This window comes from Bidens hawaiensis, unplaced genomic scaffold (assembly GCF_021521415.1).
Source record: "Bidens hawaiensis isolate Kalapana, Puna unplaced genomic scaffold, B.hawaiensis_p1.1 tig00002414_1, whole genome shotgun sequence".
NCBI lineage: Eukaryota > Viridiplantae > Streptophyta > Magnoliopsida > Asterales > Asteraceae > Bidens > Bidens hawaiensis.
This window is the reverse complement of record NW_027491131.1, coordinates 2,581,353-2,602,173: the sequence shown is the minus strand read 5'-3', so window position 1 is coordinate 2,602,173 and position 20,821 is coordinate 2,581,353. Positions and strand designations below refer to the sequence as shown.

At 37.9% G+C, this 20,821-nt stretch overlaps 1 long non-coding RNA gene across 1 annotated transcript; it reads right to left on the bottom strand.

Moving 5' to 3' along the window:
• Positions 1-8,238: 8,238 nt before the first annotated feature.
• On the bottom strand, positions 8,239-8,890 carry LOC143619104 (uncharacterized). Its single transcript, XR_013151141.1, has 3 exons — positions 8,768-8,890; positions 8,528-8,720; positions 8,239-8,414 (listed from the first exon to the last, which is right to left on the bottom strand). It is a non-coding gene; the product is annotated as an uncharacterized LOC143619104 (long non-coding RNA).
• Between the last annotated feature and the right edge of the window lie 11,931 nt (positions 8,891-20,821).

Below are 20,821 nucleotides of genomic sequence, written 5' to 3'. Positions count from 1 at the left end.
TTATGGAAGCGCGGAATGATACTATTTTCAACAAAATATAAGTGCCGATCAACATAATTAAAGAAGATATAATAAGGCTCTCGTTTATATGTGTGAAGAATAGGGAGAAAGTGGTCAGCCCAGATCGAGAGGCATGGTACTTGTTTTTCTTTTTGGCTAACTGTAAAATATTTTTGGTGTGCACGTTGTAATAGGAAGAACTGCGGTGCAGTAGCGGATCTATAGGTTATCCAGGGGATGCCTAGGTTATCTCTCAACTTTCCCGGTGAAATGTAAAATTAGTGAAAAAATTTGTTTTTCTTTTTTTTGTGTATTAGGGTACCCCTGAGTAAATATTAGGATACCCCTAAGAAAATATAAAAAGAGAAAGTGAGGAAGTTTTCGTCGGATTTTATTTTTTTTTCCGGCAGCCATGTATAGTTGCAACTTGCAAGATGTTGAAAATGAATAGACGATATAAAATATAAATAAGTTTTGTTTTGTAGTGTCCAGGGTCTTGTAAACCTTTTTAAGCTTATAATGTAAAAAGTAAAAAAAGCATTCAAGTTTACCCTTTGTTCTTTAATGTCCTTTCATCTTTTATTGTTTATTAAAATTATAAAAAATAAAATATTTAATATTAATAACAGAAGACATAAAGTTCATCGATTCATCTATAATTTGGATTTCTAAGTATTATTTATTTATACCTTTGTTGGTATAGTTTATTTAGTTAACTGTATTTCATTTAACTTTACTTTATTCTTTTACTTTATTCTTTTATTATATGTTAAATATATTTTTAATTCACAGGTAAAAATATAAATAAATATGTATTATGTTTTTGTTTTTGTCACATATTGACAAATTTTTATTTTTATTCTTTTATAATTTTAAAATATTGTGTTTTTTTGTCTCTGAAATAAGTTGTTACGACGTGTTTATTTTTGTATACGTTTTAATTAAAAATAATCAGTTCTACGTTTCGGCATAAATTTTATTCAAAATGAGTCGGGTCAATATGTTGTTACAAACAACTAGAGTCGTTAGAAATTGAATCCATTAAAAATTGAAAATTAGGGGCTCACTTTACCACTCGTATAGGGCATACCCCTGATGGCTCTTGAATTCTCGGTGACGACCCTATATCAATGTATAGTAAAAAATTAGGTTATCCCTCAAATTTTATCCTAGATCTGTCACTGTACTGGTGTACTTCGGTGACTAGTTACTTGCTAGTCTCTTGTTGGTTTGTGCTAATAAATTTTGCCATTAAAAAAGAGTAATGTAATATATTACACAATTAATATATGGGATTTTAACATATTTCCTCTTTCTAAACCTTTGAAATTACATATTTTCTCAAAATACAAATTTTTAATGCAAAATGTACAATGCTCTTTAAGCATGGTTTGGGAAAATATATAATTACCCTTTAAAAAAATAAAAAGATATATATGATTTAAGATATATTTTCTGCTGCACCAGCCCAATCAAAATCAAGGTCATAGTCAATGTATCATGAAATCATGAATGCTAATAAACACCTAACCAAAGTAATTGATTAGAAAATAGGAATTCAATGTGGTAATAAAATGGTTGTTTCATGAAATCAAATTATATAAATTTAACAAGGAAACACCAAGTGTTTTGGCTTACTATCAATTAAATTGGTGGTAAATGTTTGCTAGAATATATATTTTACAGCAACAAGCAATAAAACATATTTTAGATTATGAAGGTTATAACCCATCATATTTATTCAACGGTACCCTTATCAATTTGCTCCCATTAATCTTTTATTAATTTACTTAATTTTAGTGATAATCTAATAATTCTACATTAATTGTCAATTCACGTTACTAACAAAATGAATTAAATTTTTTGGGGAAACATAACAGTGAGCGTAGTCATTGTGATAATAATTTGTTTTTTATTAATAAAACATAAAAGATCAATTTGGAAGAATGAGAAAGACGTAATACAAACCTTACAATATTCTTCATCGCTTATGAAACATGTTACACATGTACTTTAGAATAACATCACATACCATATAGCTTAGACGTGCACAAAAAAACCGGTTCCGGAACCTAACTGGTGGAACCGAACCGGAACCGGTTTCAGTTCCAACCCGGTTGGTACAATACCCGGTTTGGGTATTTTTGTACCCGAAAATCGTACCCGGTTCTCATATTTGTATGTTAGTATCAGTTCCAACCCGGTTCTTAATTGTAACCGGTTCGGTTCGTACCCGGAAAAACCGGTTCCGGCGGGTTTTTTTTGAAGAGTCAAACAAAAGTCAAAGTAGCCGTTGGAACTGGTTCCAACGGTAATATAGCCGTTGGAACCGGTTTTTTAGCCACCAATTAGCCGTTGGAACCGGTTCCAACGGTAATATAGCCGTTGGAACCGGTTTTCGAGAGACAATAGATCCGTTGGAACCGGTTCCAACGGTAATATAGCCGTTGGAACCGGTTTTTGATGCCCAAATCTATATATAACTTGTTTTCCACCACTAATTTCACCACCAAACTCAAAAACAAACTAAAATACTACTCCTTTAGCAAACCCGTTCCATTACCCGACCATCCAACTAAATATTATTATGGCACCCATCAAAAAAACTAACAAGAAGGCTAAGAAGAGTGTTTTTGTTGCCCCCGTTCCTGTTACGGAGGACCCAAGGGTTGTTACGGTAGTCAACCATAACCGCAACCAAGACATATGGAAGAATTGGGATTTGATTGTGGATGACGAAGGTTATCAAAAGGCTCGTTGCAAACTATGTGGTTCAATATTAAAGCACGATTCCAACTCTACTTTGAGAAAGCACATCGAGAAGCCATATTGCAAGGCGTTGAAAGGGATTGGCGCGACCGATCAAATTGACTTGGGTAAAGATGGTACACTATTTCGTTACAACACGACTCAAGTTCAAGATAGAATGGCAATGTTCGTTATTCAACGAGGTTTGCCGTTTAACCACTTTGATGACCCGGAGTTGACGTCGTTGATTCGCGAAACTCTACAACCGAGATACACACATGTAAGTCGTACTACCTTAAGACGTCATTGTATCAGGTTGTGGGAGTGTGCTAAAAAAGAGTGTATGTGTCACCGCTCATTGGGTTGATCCGGTGACATGGCAATTGATGAAACGCACCATCGCTTTTGAAAACTTCTCGTTCCCATATACCGCCGAAAAATTGTTTGAATTACTTGATGAAGTTATAACGACTTACAACTTGAGAAATAAAATATTTTCGATTTCGTTTGACAACGCTTCAAACAATACTAAGGCGGCTGAAAAATTTATCATTAAATATTCACCACCTTGTTTCGGGGATTTTTTTCATGTCCGATGTGTTGCACATATCATCAACTTGGCTGTTCAAATAGGTCTTGACAATGAAAACATTTGTGATGATTTAAAATACTTTAGACTTATGTTACAAGATGTCTTCAAAAGGTAAAAGAAGACAACTTGAATATAAGAACTATTGCAAGTCGGTTGAAAGAAAGTATTTGGGGCCGAATTGGGACGTTCCAACCCGTTGGAACTCAACTTGTCATATGTTAAAGTGTGCTTTTGCCCAACGCCAAACTTTACAAGCTTTTCATAACAATCTTGTTGAAGAACGCGAGGCCGATATGTTTCCGGAAAGTGTTTGGGTCCAAGTCGGTTATTTGTTGGAGTATCTTGACGTGTTCAAAAAGTCAACAACAAAATTATCGGGAGTCTATTACCCTACTAGTTGTTGGGTTTTGCAAGAATTGTACTATATGTCTTGTGTTTTTAAAAGCTTTGCGGAGAAGAACAAACTCTTCGAAAATATTGTTGCGGTGATGAAAGAAAAGTTCATAAAATATTTTGAAAACATACCGCCGGTCTTTACTTGTGCCGCCGCATTAAACCCCTATTGGAATGTTAATGGGGTTGAAACAACGATTGAGGAAATATTCGACAACTTAGGTATGCACGAGATTGACCCGAAGTTGTCGACGGAAGCGAAGGACAAGTTCAACAAAAACCTTCAAGACCTTTATGACCATTATTTTCAAATGTATGGTCCAAGCACGAGATCGTCTTTTGTGAAAAAAACAACAACTAGTAGGCCGTGCAATGACCCACTTATAAACTTGATGAATGGGATTCGTGAATCGGCATCTAAGAGGCAAAGAGGAAACACACCAAGTAGCGAACTTGGTCGATATAGTGGAGCAAACTATGTTGAGGGCGCAACGGTCGACGAAATTCGCAATATTGATTTGTTGGCTTGGTGGAAAGGTAAACAAAACGAATTTCCCATTCTATCCGCCATGGCTCGTGATTTGCTTGCCGTACAAGCCTCAACGGTTGCTTCCGAATCGGTTTTTTCTCTTAGTGGGAAGGTGTTATCTATGCGAAGAACAAAACTAACTCCCGAGTCTCTAGAGGTTTGCATTTGCCTAAAGGACCATTTGGATGCGGTGGATCGTGTACAACACAAGGCGAACTTTGAAGACGAAATACCAATAGAGTGTCATATTCATGATGAGGAGGCGGAGGACGGGGTTTCTTCCGATAACGAAGACGAGGGTGAAGACGAGAATGAAGACGAAGAAGAGTTGTAATTATTTGTTTTGGTAAAATTATTTGTAACTTGTTCAACTAATATTTAGTTTTGATTTGTTTTATTATAATTACTTTTGTTACTCATGATTAATTTTTGTTACTTTTTTAATAACGACGAACATTTTATTTATTTAAAAAATAACTACTACAAACATTATTAAAACATAAACGATACTAAACATAACAACTAAAACATAAAAAACAAAGTCCGTCGTTTTAATCCGGGAATACTTATTTTTGGGTTGTAGAGCCGGACGACTCTCCCACTTCCGTTTTTTTAGCTTCCAAACTTATTTTCTCTCGACAATACTTATTCGTATGTTTTCGTAATATCGAGTTGGACCATGCTTTAAGAAACTTCGAGCAATATTTGCAACGTGCCAACTCATGTGAGTCGGTCATGAGACACAAATCATAATGAACCCAAACATCGGGGCATCTTGTTGTTTCGATCACCATAACAACATCATCATTAGTTGCCATTTGTTGTCGGTTTAAGGTTAATTGTGGTTTGGAGTGTGTTTTATAGTTTTGGAAGTGGTTTAACAAGTACACAAACAAACCTTGCTATTTAGAGTAAAAAAATAACCTATTTATAGTTAAAAAACCGGTTCCAACGGTCAAAAACGGCTGTATAGCCGTTGGAACCGGTTCCTAACGGCTATGATATTTAAACTTCAAAAAAAACCGGTGGAACCGGTTTTAACGTAAAAACCGGTTCCGGTTCATACCCTACCCGGTTCTTAAAAGTTAGCATATCTGGGCATCGGTTCGAGTCGGGAACCGAACTGGTTCTTGATTGGAACCGGTGCCATTTTACAACCCGGTGTGAAAAAACCGGTTTCGAACCGGTTCGGGTTTTCCAGTTGAACCCGATTTGTGCACCTCTTATATAGCTCAATTCTCTCATTAAACCAAAATATGCAATCCTCCAATTAAACCAAAACTAGTATGTGTACCCGCGCGCTGCGACGGGACACGCTCAATGTATTAGATGTATTGCCACAAAAACCAAGTTGAAATCCGACCCGTTACCAATAAAATCAAATTGTAAGTTGTAATCCGGCCCGTAAGCAATAAAATACAAATATAGGTTCTTTACACCGTTAACGAAATGGGAATAAAAAAGTGAGCAATAAGAATATTTGAAACTTTATACCGCAAACGAAACCATACGAAAAATACCCTACAAATCTAAAATTACCTGAGACAGTTTTGACATGAAACCGAATGGAATTTCCAACCTGCTAACAATTTGCAACTAATGAAATTTTCAGCCTACTTACAATTTGCACTCCGTGACCTCAAAACATTTTCAACCCGTACGCTCATTCTTCCACAGAAAAAACTGAACACGAAATAAAAAATGATCCTTCCTAATTCATCGAACCTACAAACCAAGTGTTTAATGCACCCATAAATAATTCAAGAAATAAGAATGCCCAGTTCACTGCGAATAAACTTTGATACAAAAGTTATGAAGCATGTACCTGCCAATCCATGAAAAGTAACTTTGATGCCAATTTTACGAAGCACGGGGTTTACTCCTATAAGCTAAAACCTATGGAAAGTCCCAGAAACATTATTCCAATAATGGTTGTTAAAGAGCCCAAATAAGTAAATGAATGATGCCTTTAAATTTACTATCTTTAGCGAGTCAACTGTTTCATGGATGATCATCTCAATCTCCATTAATTACACCATTTTTGCAATCTACAACTGCATTAAGGAAAAATATAACACATGTAACATAAAGAGAGTAAATGTATATTAACAAATAAAGATGTAAAGTGCTTCGAGACTAACCTAGAATATATTTGCACCATGGAGATCTACACCAAGAATGCACTGAAGGTTGACTTTTTCTAAATTCATCTTAAATGTGAGTCTATGGGGAAAAAATACAACTTAAGTATGTAGTCCATTAACTATTAACACTATGCATATACCAAAAGATTAAATATATTTTGAGCTAAAACTTAAGCCGCACCTGCAGCCCATTATCCATATTTCCTTCGAAATAACATATATGTGAGTTTGCATTTTGTCTTTAAAGCCATGTGTAGGGATAATAGCTTCGCAAAATCTTAATCACCTAACCTCCATTAAGTACCAAACTGAATCAATTTAAAGTTAGAATCTAAACTTTGTTATAATCACAAAAATGTAAGGAAAAAAAGGTGATTAGAGTCAAATTTCTGCAAAATGAAATACTTACAGTGAGTGACAGTAGGGATAATAGCTTGGCCGAGTTTCACAAAATAGAGACCAGGTGCACTTCAACCAATACAGATGCCTTATTAAATTAACAAAATTAAAACCCATAAAACAAAACCCTAAGAAGTCGATACAATTTTTAACGGACATCCAAAAGATATCACCTATACACACTAAAACGTAAAACGTAAACCAAAAGCATCTCACCTGCAACAACGATGATTAAAGCAGAGACAAAGATCGCACCTGCGATGATGAAGGAAAACACGAACGCTTTAAGAAACAACTCTGATCGTCACCACAACCATTTGATCGACGTTTGCAGGTAAAACCGACGACTGGATGGGCGTCGCTGTTCGATGAGGGCTTGCGATACCCTAGTCGGTGGCGTCCATTGTCACTCTTCGTTGTAATTAGGTTTAAGAGAGTGAGAAAGTAAATGAATCCAAAATAAAGCTTCTTGTAGTTGTACATAAGGCAAAATGATAACCTACAGTATTTATTCTCTCACAAAGACAATTTGCTTTTTAAATATATATATATAATATGCCATCCTCCTCCACTTAGTGCTCACAATCAACGGAATTACAACCACCCAAAAACCAACAATGAATCCGCACACCGTGCTGATAATCATCCCCCAGTCTGCTCCATGTGATTCATCTTTTTCGTACTCTTCCTCATCATCATCTGGTACTACAACGGAACAGCTTTCATTGAGTGGAACTCCGCAGAGTTTATTCTGAAAGAAGCTAGACTCATCAAAACTCTGAAGTTGTGTGCTTTTTGGGACTCTTCCAGTAAAACTGTTGTTGGACACATTGAAGCTACTCAAGAAACTAAAGCTTAGAGGAAGTTCGCCAGAAAGTTGATTAAGTGACACGTCAAATGACATAAGTGATTTCAGATCTCCGATATTCTCTGGGATACTCCCTGTCAGTTGATTTCTTGATAAGTTCAAAGACACTAACGCTCGGAGAGCCGTTAGATCACTTGGGATGCCTCCAGATAAATTGTTACATGAGAGGTCGATAGACATCAAAAGCAGGAGGTTAGTGCTATATATATATATATTGAATATTATTTTGTGACATATCCAGATAATCAAGATTGGGAAATGATCCCCAAAATGAATGACGCATAATTGATGATATCTTTGTGTTTCTTATCTCCGGCTATGTTAAATCACTCTGCTGTAGCAGCCAAAATGGAAATTGAGGACCTGTATCCCAAGAATTTAAATTTAATCTCTCTAGAAGAAAATGGGGATGCCAGTTTGCTAGATGCAGTCTAAGGATCAAGTTATTGCCTGCTCCTTTTAGGTATTTCAATTTGTTTAGGTTGGCGAAGTGAGCATCCGTCACAACGCCGATCAACAAATTATAAGAAACTAGTGTTTTGTACCCGCCGCAACAAACCATAACCGAAAACGTTACAACAAAATCAGTCGTTGATTAATATTCCAGTGACACCACCTTTACCATCAAACGAGCAGAAAGAAACCAAACAAATAAAAATCGATCAACTTATCTTCACCTCCTATGACCTCTTGCTTTCTGGTACCACCAAAAACTGCAGCCACTTAGTGTTCACATCCCACCTACCAGCCATGGTTGAACAGTTGAAAGTCAGTTGTCGTTTGTCAACATAGAACTATGCAGCCAAGTACCTATTTGACCAGTTAAGAAATAGGAAAAAAAAACAGAAACAAACCTGAAATGAAGCAGCCATTGATCACAATGAAATCAAACTATACAAATGCAACACATCGAAATCAACTTAAGCATGCCCTGTTTTGCAATAACATTTATCCTGCCAAATGTCACAAACAAAAGTTCAAATAATTCTGTGTAGAATTACGTTAGTGCACAACATACTGCTTTATCAAAGTCAGCTCGAGGGGAGACTGTATAAGTACTTATGTCATTATCAGAAGTCGACTTGAGCGTCGACCATATAAGTACTTGTGTCATTATCAAAAGTCAACTTGAGAGGCGGCCATATAAGTACTTGTCTCACCTCCCCTAAAGTTATCGAAGAAAAATTTGAGGTTGGCTCGTTGCCGTAAGCCATACAGTTCTTCGCTTACAACCTAAGATAAATCTATGGTATGATTTGTAGGTTTTATACAGTTGAACTGTATAGAGCCTCTAGTCCCCTAGAAGCACAAATCGATAGATATTTCTAAAGTATGAACAAATTCAAATTGGTTACCCTCACGTCAAGCAGCCAGCCATCATTTAGATCAGCATATCATTTGCGAAGCATCCGGTATCAGATATTTTTTTGACTTCTGAAAAATGTAGATGCTAAAATGGAAGAGAGAAAATGAACAAATAATTCACATATATAGTTACATTCGTGCATGTGTGTAGTTGTGTATGATTCTGGTTCACGTTGGGCTTATTCCACCAACATCTGTCTATCTCCATCAACTCATCAAGTGGAAGAATCACATGTATGATGTATAGGGAAAATTCCCAAAATATCTTTTTTTTCCTCAAAATCTTTAATAATTTGAACTGTCAAGACGTATTGGGAAAAGTTAAAAATAAAGACGAGATTTCGAAAGAAAGTCAGGTAAAAGACGAGATTTGGGGAAATAATGTCGGTAAATTCCAAATTATTTGTAATCTTAGAACAAAAGTTCAAATTTTTCAGAAACTTTTTTACTCAAAAATACCATATTGAGAGACTGTTTTTTTATGCTTCCTACCTTTCCCGTCCAAATTTTCAAATTCTTGGAAAATTATGTTTTTTACAATTATACCCCTGAACCACCACCACCACCACCTTGAACCACCACCATCACCGACGCCGTCGGCCCCACCCCATCACCACCATCGTCACTACCACCATAGCCCGCCCAGTCTACCGTCCACAGCCTCACCGGAGCCACCACTGCTGCTGCTGCTCACTCTGCCTATGGCTCACCTTCACTCTCCTCATCCTCATATTTATATTAAAAACCATTAACCACCATGCGTTCACCACCACCATCACCAACCCTCCAGCAATACCTCAACTCCGTCCTCTCCCAACGCGGCCTTCCGTACACCGAAGACGTCAAATACCTCATCCGTCAGCACCTCCTCTCGTTAACCAAGGCCCACCCGTCCTTAAACCCCACCACCGCCGTCTTCACCCACAACGACGGCTGCCACGTCACCCTCCTCCACTCCGACGGCACCATTCCCATCACCTTCCATGACGTCACCTACAACCTCCCAGTTGTTATCTGGCTAACTGAGTCATACCCACGTCACCTGCCGCTGTTATATTTATAGTAGGGTAATTAACATTTAACAATCAAAATAAGATAACTTTGTAATCATATTTTGCGCACTAATATTAACATTAAAATCGAAAGTGTTGATTAAAGTGTTTTACATCACAGCATCGCATGCTTGACTCACTCATTTTGGCACTTCTAATTCAAATTCCGGCGTATGACTCACTCGCCGGGGTGGAGATTCCGGCGAGATTCCCGCGGTGGTGGTGGTGGAGGCGGCTATGGTGGTAGTGACGGTGGTGGTGATGGGGCGGGGCCGACGGCCTCGGTGATGGTAGTGGTGGTGGTTCAGGGTATAATTGTAAAAAATATAAATTTCCAAGAATTTGAAAATTTGGACGGAAAAAGTACGAAACATAAAAAAACAGTCTTTCAAGATGGTTTTTTTGAGTAAAAAAGTTTTTGAAAAACTTGAACTTTTACTCCAATATTACAAATAATTTGCACTTTACCGACTTTATTTCCCCAAATCTCGTCTTTTACCTGACTTAGGCTATTTTGGGAATTTTCCCATGATAGGGGAGTATATCATTCATCACTACCTCTAACTTTTTAGTTAACTCAGGAATAAGAAGGTTAACGGTGACTAAAAAAGTCAAAGTTGGCTATCAACAACCTCAATGCTGAAATAACCTATAGGCCCATCATCAATCTATCAATAAACACTTCAATTCACACGTGTAGTTGTGCATCCAGTAACGAAGTTATAGAAATTGGAAGAAAAGAATGAAGCAATTTCCGTACTTTTTTTGGGATTTCATAGGGGTATCGTAACCCTAAATCTGCTGCAAACCTGAAGATGATGACCTGGCGTAAACAAATGGGAATGAAAATAGTATCAGCAGAATCAAATCAAGGGTTGTAAAGGAGAGATCGAGTTAACCAAAACAGAAATATGGGTCAATGACCTGGGCCTAATTAGTCTCATCGCACCATTCAAAACCCTAAGAAAGTTTCAGTGAAACAACTTACCGGAGATGTCAGCTGGTTCGTATATGTCAAAGAAAAGAGGGAGAAAATGATGGTGGAGACGAAAGCATAGAGGAACTTCTGGCGGTATAACAACATGGGACAAAGTACAACCTTCCTTGCATAGGGTATAAACATTTAAGCGTCGAAGGCAATGAACAGTATGATTGAGAGAAGGCACCGATCGACTTCCAAAGTTAGAATATATATAAACTAGTAACAAATATAAGCGTAAGTGCGAAATGTAATTTCAGTTTCATATATCATGTACTAAAGATAAAATGCCATAAGTTGAACAGCTTACAAAATTAAGGGTAGCATTCCACATTGTTTTGTTTATTTCAGACATATTTTAAGCAACTAATGCATGTAAGTGGGTAGTTCTTCGAAAAGATTGTTCTGCAGTCATTCGTTTTCTGCTGTTTTTCTTTTTTTTTTTGCTTGTGACGTGGTTGACAAATTGTTTTGCATGAGAAAGTAGCAGCTTTCTTTCAGGCCAGCCTTTATAACTGGATTGTGCTCCCTGGTAACTTAGGTGCATCAAGCATTAGCCAACCCGCAATATGTATTATTGTAAGTATTTGTGTAGGATGATAGGCCAAAAGGGTAATTGTATTGCTAATCTAAATGGTTCATCACATTCTGCCTATTTTTCACCACAGAAACTCTGCAAACTACTTAAAACTAATTACAATTCAACTTTCAATGGTATTAGAATTACACTCAGTTTAATTTACATTGTGCTGTGAATGCGTACCGGTAAGTTGTTGTACTTTTCTTTTTTGCTTGGTTGGAAGGTGTCGGCGAAGGCAATGCTGCTGTTGTTGAGAATGACTAAATTTCAACCTTCATGGCCGCTGTTGTCTGGTACAGAAAGACAGAGAAAAGAATTGAAAGCTGAAAATATTGTATTGATTTTATTGTAGTATTACAATGATAAGAAAGAACCCTATTTATAATTATTACAATGTAATAAATAAGGTAAAGACTTGGAGAAAAAGTTTGCTGGGATTGGGGAGGAAATCGTGGCCAATCTTTTAATTTTCGGAAATGATGTAACAAATCTTTGACTGATCCATTCTTTTTAACACTCCCCCTCAAGTTGAATAGTGGGATCACCAATACTCAACTTGCTCAAACAACTACTCAAAGCATTTCCATTGACGGCCTTTGTGAGTATATCTGCAAGTTGATCTTTTGATGGAACATACGGAAGTTCGATGATTCTTTCTTCCAATTTCTCTTTGATGAAATGTCGATCTACCTCCACGTGTTTAGTCCGGTCATGTTGAACTGGGTTTTCAGAGATTTGTATTGCAGCTTTATTGTCACACATAACTTTACTGGGAACAACTTGGGGAAAGCCAATATCTTCTAACAGCTTCCTGATCCACAAAACTTCACTTAACCCTCGAGCTATACCTCTAAATTCTGCTTCTGCACTTGACAAGGCAACTACCTTCTGTTTCTACTCCTCCATGTAACGAGGTTTCCACCAACCAAGGAGAAATACCCTGATGTTGACCTTCGGTTTCCTTTATCTCCTGCCCAGTCTGCATCGGTGTAGAGCTCAACAGTTAAATGTCCATTTGGTTTGAACAATACTCCATGGCCTGCGGTTCCCTTGAGATATCTTAATATTCTTTGAGCAGCTTCCATGTGGGCAACTTGTGGTTGATGCATGAACTGACTCACCACTCCAACAGCATAAGCTATATCAGGACGAGTGTGAGAGAGGTAAATTAACTTGCCCACAAGCCGTTGATACCTTTCTTTGTCTGCCAGTTTTCCATCGGGTTCCATGTGAAGGTTGTGGTTCACTACCATTGGAGTATCTGCTGGTTTACAGTCAACCAGTCCTGTTTCTGCTAGGAGATCAAGAACATACTTTTTTTGGCAGATGAATATCCCCTGTTTGGACCTCAAAACTTCTATCCTGAGAAAATACTTGAGATTCCCAAGGTCTTTCATTTCAAATTTTGAAAAAAGATTTGTTCTCAGTCGTGCTATTTCTTCTTCATCATCTCCGGTAATGATCATGTCGTCTACATATATGATCACGCAAGTAACAAGACCTTTTCTTCTTTTGAGGAATAGGGTATGATCAGCATTGCTTTGGTTATACCCATACTCTTTCATGGCCAAAGTGAATTTTCCGAACCATGCCCTAGGAGACTGCTTTAGCCCATATAGGTATTTCTTCAACCGACAGACTTCCCTTTCTTTAAAGTCCCCTGAAAAACCAGGAGGTGCTTCCATGTATACTTCTTCTGTTAGGTCTCCATGAAGAAAGGCATTCGTAACATCAAACTGGTGTAAAGACCACTTCTTGTTAGCTGCTATAGAGAAAAGGACTCTGATCGTGTCCATTTTTGCAACCGGTGAGAATGTTTCAGAGTAATCAATCCCATATGTCTGAGTGTACCCCTTGGCAACAAGTCGAGCTTTGTATCTTCCAATGGAACCATCTGGTTTGTATTTTATTGTATACACCCATCGACATCCAACTGTTTTCTTTCCCTCAGGAAGAATACACCTTTCCCAGGTGTTGTTTTTCATGAGAGCACCCATCCCCATTTTCATAGCTTCTTCCCAGTTCTTATCTCCTTGAGCTTCTTTCACAGAATTAGGTATTTGTTGAGAGTATAATGAACTGGTAAATGCTTTAGCGCTGTCAGATAAGTTCCCGTTGACCATATTCGCTACAGGATACCTTGAATTTTTTGACTGTTTTTCTGGGGAGTATCGAGTTGGAGGAACCCCTCTATTAGACCTGGGAGGAAGAGTGTACCTCTCGGTTGTATCTGCTATAACTGATTCAACATTATCAACCTGTGGAGTAGGTTGCTCTTCCACTACTGATTCAGCCTGTGGATCTGGAGTTTCTGTTGTTGTAGATGGAGTTTCTGTTGGTACTTCAGGTATCACGTTGGGTGGACTCTCTTCAGTGGTACTGTGCTCCGCAGATTGTGTGGCTGTGTTTGAAGGGCTCACCGTACTGTGATGATTCTCTGTTGTTACTTCTTCAGATGAGGAAAATTGAGCTAGCCAACTCAGAGTGTCTATACACTCATTCTCCCCCTGACCACTGAGTTGGGTGTCATAGAAATATTGGGTTTCAAGAAAGTCAACGTTCATTGTGGTAAACATTTGACGAGTTTTTGGATTATAACACCGATACCCTATTTGGTCAATCCCATAGCCGACAAATACACATTTCTCAGCACATGGGCCGAGCTTGTCCCGGTTGATTTTGGGTATATGAACAAACGCGATACACCCGAAGATTTGAGGTTCGAGTGTAAGAGGATGTGGGACATTGGAACATTTAGAAAGACAATCTAAGGGGGTTTTAAACTTGAGAATTTTTGTGGGGAGCCGATTCAAAAGGTAGACAGAGGTAGCAACTGCTTCAGGCCAGAAAGATGTTGGAACCTGAGATTCAATCAGCAGGGCGCGAGTCATTTCAAGAATAATTCGGTTTTTCCGTTCGGATACACCGTTTTGTTCAGGGGTATAGGAACAAGAAGTTTGATGGATTAACCCATTGGTTTTGAAGAACTGTTTCATAGGTGTATTGACAAACTCTCCCCCATTATCAGATCGAAGGATTTGAATTTTAGTTCGGAATTGTGTTTAAATCATAGAGTAAAAAATAGCAAATTTTTCATACACTTCAGATTTGGTTTTTAAAAAATATACCCATGTCATGCGAGTGCAGTCATCCACGAATAGTAAGAAGTACCGGAAACCCTGTCCCCCCAACACAGGGGCAGGACCCCACACATCAGAATGAATTAGGGAGAAAGGAGTGTCAACTCTCGTGTTGCTAGGTTTGAATGGTTGTCGATGGCTTTTTGCATATAGACAGGTTTCACATTCTATTTTTCCATTTGAGGGAAAAAGTTTTGGAAATAAAAGATGCAAATATCCATTAGACGGATGCCCTAACCTTCTATGCCACAGCCAGGCTTCTCGTTTGTCGGTTCCATGTGCCAACATCACAGTACCCTTTTGAGCCACTTCATCCACATAGTACAATCCTTGGCGCTCAGTACCACGTCCAATAATCGCACCCGTCCTGATATCCTGTATAAGACAGAAAGTAGGATGCATTAGTACCGTGCAATTTAACTCTTTGGTAATGTGGCTAACCGAGAGTAGTTTTTGCGATAGTGATGGGACATAAAGGCAGTTTGGTAATTTCAGAGTTGGTGAAACTTCAATTGTTCCTCCCCCTTTCACCGGCATCGTTCCACAGTTGGCGGTATAAATTTGGTTTCTTCTAGGGTTTGACCTTGACCGAATATCTGACGGGTCAAACGTCATGGTATCGGTTGCACCCGAATCGAAAATCCAAGAGTCATTTCCTATATAGTTGGTTGGCATGGTTAGGAAGTTGACAAACCAGGACCCCAATTCTATGAGAGGTTAATAGGATTTGAATCAATCAAAATGTACTACACCTGTAGTCGCGATCAATATCAGACCTACTAAGCAATCGAGAAGAGGGACTGGCTATCAACAAATCCAAGGAAAAATGGTGGCAGCGGTGGCGGCGGTTCACGGCGGTTAATGGTGGCAGCGGTGGTTTGGTCGGAATTTTGGGTTTTGGATAGGTGTTCCACGGCGGCGGCGGCGGCGTTTCGCGGCGCAACTGCGGTGGTTTGGATTTTGGATTGATTGTTGAGATTGTTGGGTTGTTTCGAGGATCATGAACTCTGCTCTGATACCATGTTGTTTGGTACAGAAAGACAGAGAAAAGAATTGAAAGCTGAAAATATTGTATTGATTTTATTATAGTATTACAATGATAAGAAAGAACCCTATTTATAATTATTACAATGTAATAAATAAGGTAAAGACTTGGAGAAAAAGTTTGCTGGGATTGGGGAGGAAATCGTGGCCAATCTTTTAATTTTCGGAAATGATGTAACAAATCTTTGACTGATCCATTCTTTTTAACAGTCTTCATGACTGAATGTAGAAGATTTTTGGTTTACCTATTATTTGGCGCAAATTACTTTTACCTACAACACTAAGCAAATGTGAGACTCATACATCTAATACATACTTCAAGAATGAAACTTGTCAATGATATTGAGAACCAATTATAAAGGCTGTAGCAGATTAGCCGGTGAAGATTACCAAGACAATATAATAATTCATGAAGTTTGCTCACTTACATTGAAAGCTTCCAAGGAATTGAGGAACGCAATTCGGGTCGTCTAACATGGTGTTGAATAATCCCAAAATATGCTAATTCATGTGAAATTAATGAAAATGAATAAATAATTAGACAAAATAAAAACTTTAAAAGTGCAAATTATTGATTGTAGAACCAGGTTCATGGGTTCATAACAACCCCATGAACCAGAGATCATACCCGTATAGAAGACTCGTGTATTGAATGAGTTCTGGTTCTTGGTCAGAAGTTTGTCATCTCTGAATATGGAAATGCAGAATCAATAGTCGGGTTGTGTTGGGTATTGATTCAGTTTCTGTTTTGACCTGCCAAGATTCATTAAAATACTGTTATTTTAAGGAGATTAAACCAACAATCGGCTCCCTTGACACAAATCATCCGACCACGTTCGACATTACCATATTTAGAGATGACAAACACTTTTAACGTTCATTAGATTTTTTTCTTCTAAAATTAACAATTGACGAATACAAAAGCCACCAACTATGCAATGAGTAGAATATCAATAATAAAAATTATGATATAATTACATACCTGGTATACTGTTAACACAAGCTGCTAGTTTTTCTTTGACAATGCTTGCTGCTAATCTCTTACCTAAACAAAAGATACTAAATTAAGTAACACACACACACCCAGTTTGTCCAATTTAGGGTGTCAAAACTGTTATATCTTATTGTGAATCAGCCCACATACCTCATGAATGTGCTAATGAGTAGTTGCTCGGCTACCCCAAAATCAATAGCATACACATGTAAATTGTAAGGTGTAATGCATAGGTATATAAAAACCAGAAATAAAACATAGCAAAAAAATGAAGAAACTATAGACTGAAACCTGATTAGCATGCCTGCTTGAACCTCAAAAGGAAGTTGTTTGGCTTAATATTCCGAATCCCGATGCAGAAATGACTTACAGAGAGCTAATTAATTAATCTTAGCCATGTGCAACTATCACCCCTCAACTTCTAAATTAAAAGATGTGTTATGTAGCAGTTTTCTAGGTATTGAATCTGCTCAAATATATCAGCTTGCCACAACTTCAAATAAACCTCATATACACCTGCAATCATCTAATAAGATAACAAACATGAACATAGTTAATATAAAATGACAAGACTCTCGGGTCTAAAGCTTAATGTTTCCAACTTAAGCATGCACATTTAAGTTTTCAAGTCTAAATTATAATCTAAGTTAATAATCCAAGCTACGAAACAAAATAAAATATATATTCAAACAAAATATATATTGTCATGAAGAATTGAAGATTTACCAAATCTTATGCTTGTTAAAAATATGATTCTCACAAAATGAAGCTCTGATTGGTTTTACCATTAAAAAAAAAAAGAATTACTCCGCTATGGCTGCAACGGAGGTTGCAAAAGGTGAAAAGGAGAATCCGAATGAGTCTTGCACTTGCCATTCTGTCATGCCAAGCTACGTAAAACTACCTCGAATGTTAACCTTATTTTGACTCAAATCACACTAAATCATCATAGCCTCAGGAAAAAGTGTTGTCTCCATAGATCACTCTCTGTGTCACTTTGTAGATCACTCTCAGTCTAATCTCGGACTTTTAAAGCAAAATCTCCAATTTGATTTTACTCAAGTTGATAATACGCCTTCGAAAAAATTTCAATTACCACAAGAAAGGTTTGATCAATACAAATTATAGGACAGAAATCAAAACACCAGAGATGATACTGAACCCCAAAATCAAAGAAAACAAAATCTAATAGACTTCATAATATAAATGTATATTGAGAATATATTGTGTTATCATTATTTGAGTATAATTGTAATAGTACAGGAGATATGTATCTTCACCCTATATAAGGGGATATTGTTAATGAGAAGGGACGAGGGATGATATTCTAAAATCTTTCATGGTATCATTGAACCAACCCTGTCAATCTTGTGTGTTTGGGAAATTTACTAGACTTCCATTTGTTGCCTCTTATACACCTACTTGTATGCCTTTTGACATAATCCATAGTGATCTATGGACGTCACCCGTTATTAGCACTGCTGGACACCGATATTATAATTTGTTCATTGATGATTTTACTAATTTTTTATGGACATACCCGCTTAGCCATTAATCTGATGTTTACTCCACATTCACTCATTTCTCAAACCTTATACAAACACAATTTAGCCGGAAAATTAAACAATTTCAATGTGACAACGGTAAAGAATATGAAAAATTCATCGTTTAAAAAATTTTGTCAACATAACGGCACGATTTTCCAGTTTTCTTGCCCACACACCTCCTCCAAAAATGGAAAAGCTGAACGCACCATTCGCTCCATCAATAATATAATCCGAACCCTTTTAGCCCAAGCACACCTACCAAATAATTTATGGCACCACGCCTTGGATATAGCCACCTATCTTCTAAACATCTTACCTAACACAAATAAACAACTCAAAACTTCAACCCAATTACTATACCACCGCTTGCCCACCTACGAGTGTTCGGATGTCTGTGTTACCCCCTTCTTCCTCATACAACTATTCACAAGTTACAACCTCAATCCACTCCTTGTGTCTTTCTCGGATAGCCAACCGAGCATCGGGGATACAAATGCCTCGACCTAACGAATCACAAAATCATCATTTTTCGTCATGTTCAATTTGACGAAACAGTATTTCCTTTTGCAACTATTTCCCAACCTAAATTACAAAACTATGAATTTCTGACTTCTTCTCTGAATCCCCTCTTATGGTCTCACACTCAACCTATTAGCCCAACCCACTAGTCCCCATTGCTTAGTTCACAACAGCCTACAATATCGCCCTCCACCTCGGCCCAACAGAACAATTCCCATCCCACCATTCCACTCTAAACATATTCATGTAGGCCCAAACACCCGGTTCAACAAACACTGGCAACCACATCCACCTCCTTTCCCAACCCTCCTGACCCAACTCCACCAGATACAATAAATGCCCCCATTCAGTCACCTGCCACCTCCACCGATCGAACCATTCGCACTCGCTCCATGGACGGAATCGTTAAACCTAAAAAAATTTTCAACCTTCACACCTCAGTCATTGAACCAATTCCCAAAAACCCAAAGATTGCCTTATCCACTCCGGAATGGCATAACGCCATGATGGTCGAGTTTAATGCCCTTATTAAAAATAAGCTATTTTTTGGGCATTACGGTGTCCCTGACAGGTAACCACTTGTTCTTCTCACAACAGAACTACACACATGACATTCTTCAACGCGCTGGCATGGCACAATGTAAATCAGTTCCCACACCTGTCGAGACTAAACCGAAACTCAGTAATTCTGATAGCCCTAATTTTGAGGACCCAACGCTTTATCGAAGTCTTGCAGGAGCATTACAGTACCTGACATTTACACGTCCGGATATTTCATATGCGGTACAGCAAATTTGCATTCATATGCATTCACCAAAACAGTCGCACTGGGATGCACTTCAAAGAATTTTAAGGTATCTTAAAGGTACAACCTCTTATGGTTTAACTCTTGGTCCGTCGAAGAACGTATCTTTACGTGCATACACCGATGCCGACTGGGCTGGCTGCCCTGACACACGTCGATCTACATCCGGATATTGCGTCTATCTTGGGGGCAATCTTGTTTCTTGGTCATCTAAAAGGCAAGCTACTATCTCTCGCTCAAGTGCGGAAGCCGAATACAAAGTTGTGGCTAATGTGGTAGCTGAAATCTGCTGGATACGAAATCTCCTGTTAGAACTTCACAAACCGTTAACTATTGCTACTTTGGTATATTGCGACAATGTTAGTGCCATCTACCTTTCCGGCAATCCAGTTCAACATCAACGCACTAAACATATCGAATTGGACATACATTTTGTTCGCGAGCAGGTTCAACGAGGCACCGTACGGATATTACATGTACCGACCAGATTTCAAATAGCTGATATCTTCACCAAAGGTCTTCCCAAGCTGCTGTCTGATGATTTTCACTCCAGTCTAAGCATTCGGCCGCCTCTTAATCAGCAACGTCACGCTTAGACTGCCGGGGAGTAATAGACTTCATAATATAAATGTATATTGAGAATATATTGTGTTATCATTATTTGAATATAATTGTAATAGTATAGGAGATATGTATCTTCACCCTATATAAGGGGATATTGTTAATGAGAAGGGACGAGGGATGATATTCTAAAATCCTTCAAAATCAGTTTCTAATAAGATCAGAGTGACTAACCTGATTTCTTTAAGCTGTAAAGCCAATTCAACCAATTGTCAATTTCAAACTTCGAATTAAGCACCCTTGAATCCGTCGACGGTCAACCTCAGGATGATTTAACTACGATAAGCTTCAATTGATCTAATTGACAAAAAGCAAAGAGATAGAAGCGTGGGCAGCCCAAGAGACTTGCACAAGCATGGCGCACGTTAGCCTGCTAACATCAACTGTGGCGCCAAACTTCTTCTTTATAGTTATTAGACAATATCTAAATACGTCAAATTTGAAAGTAGACCGAGACTATCGGGAAGGCTCCCATTTAGTGAGTTATTTGAAACATGTAACA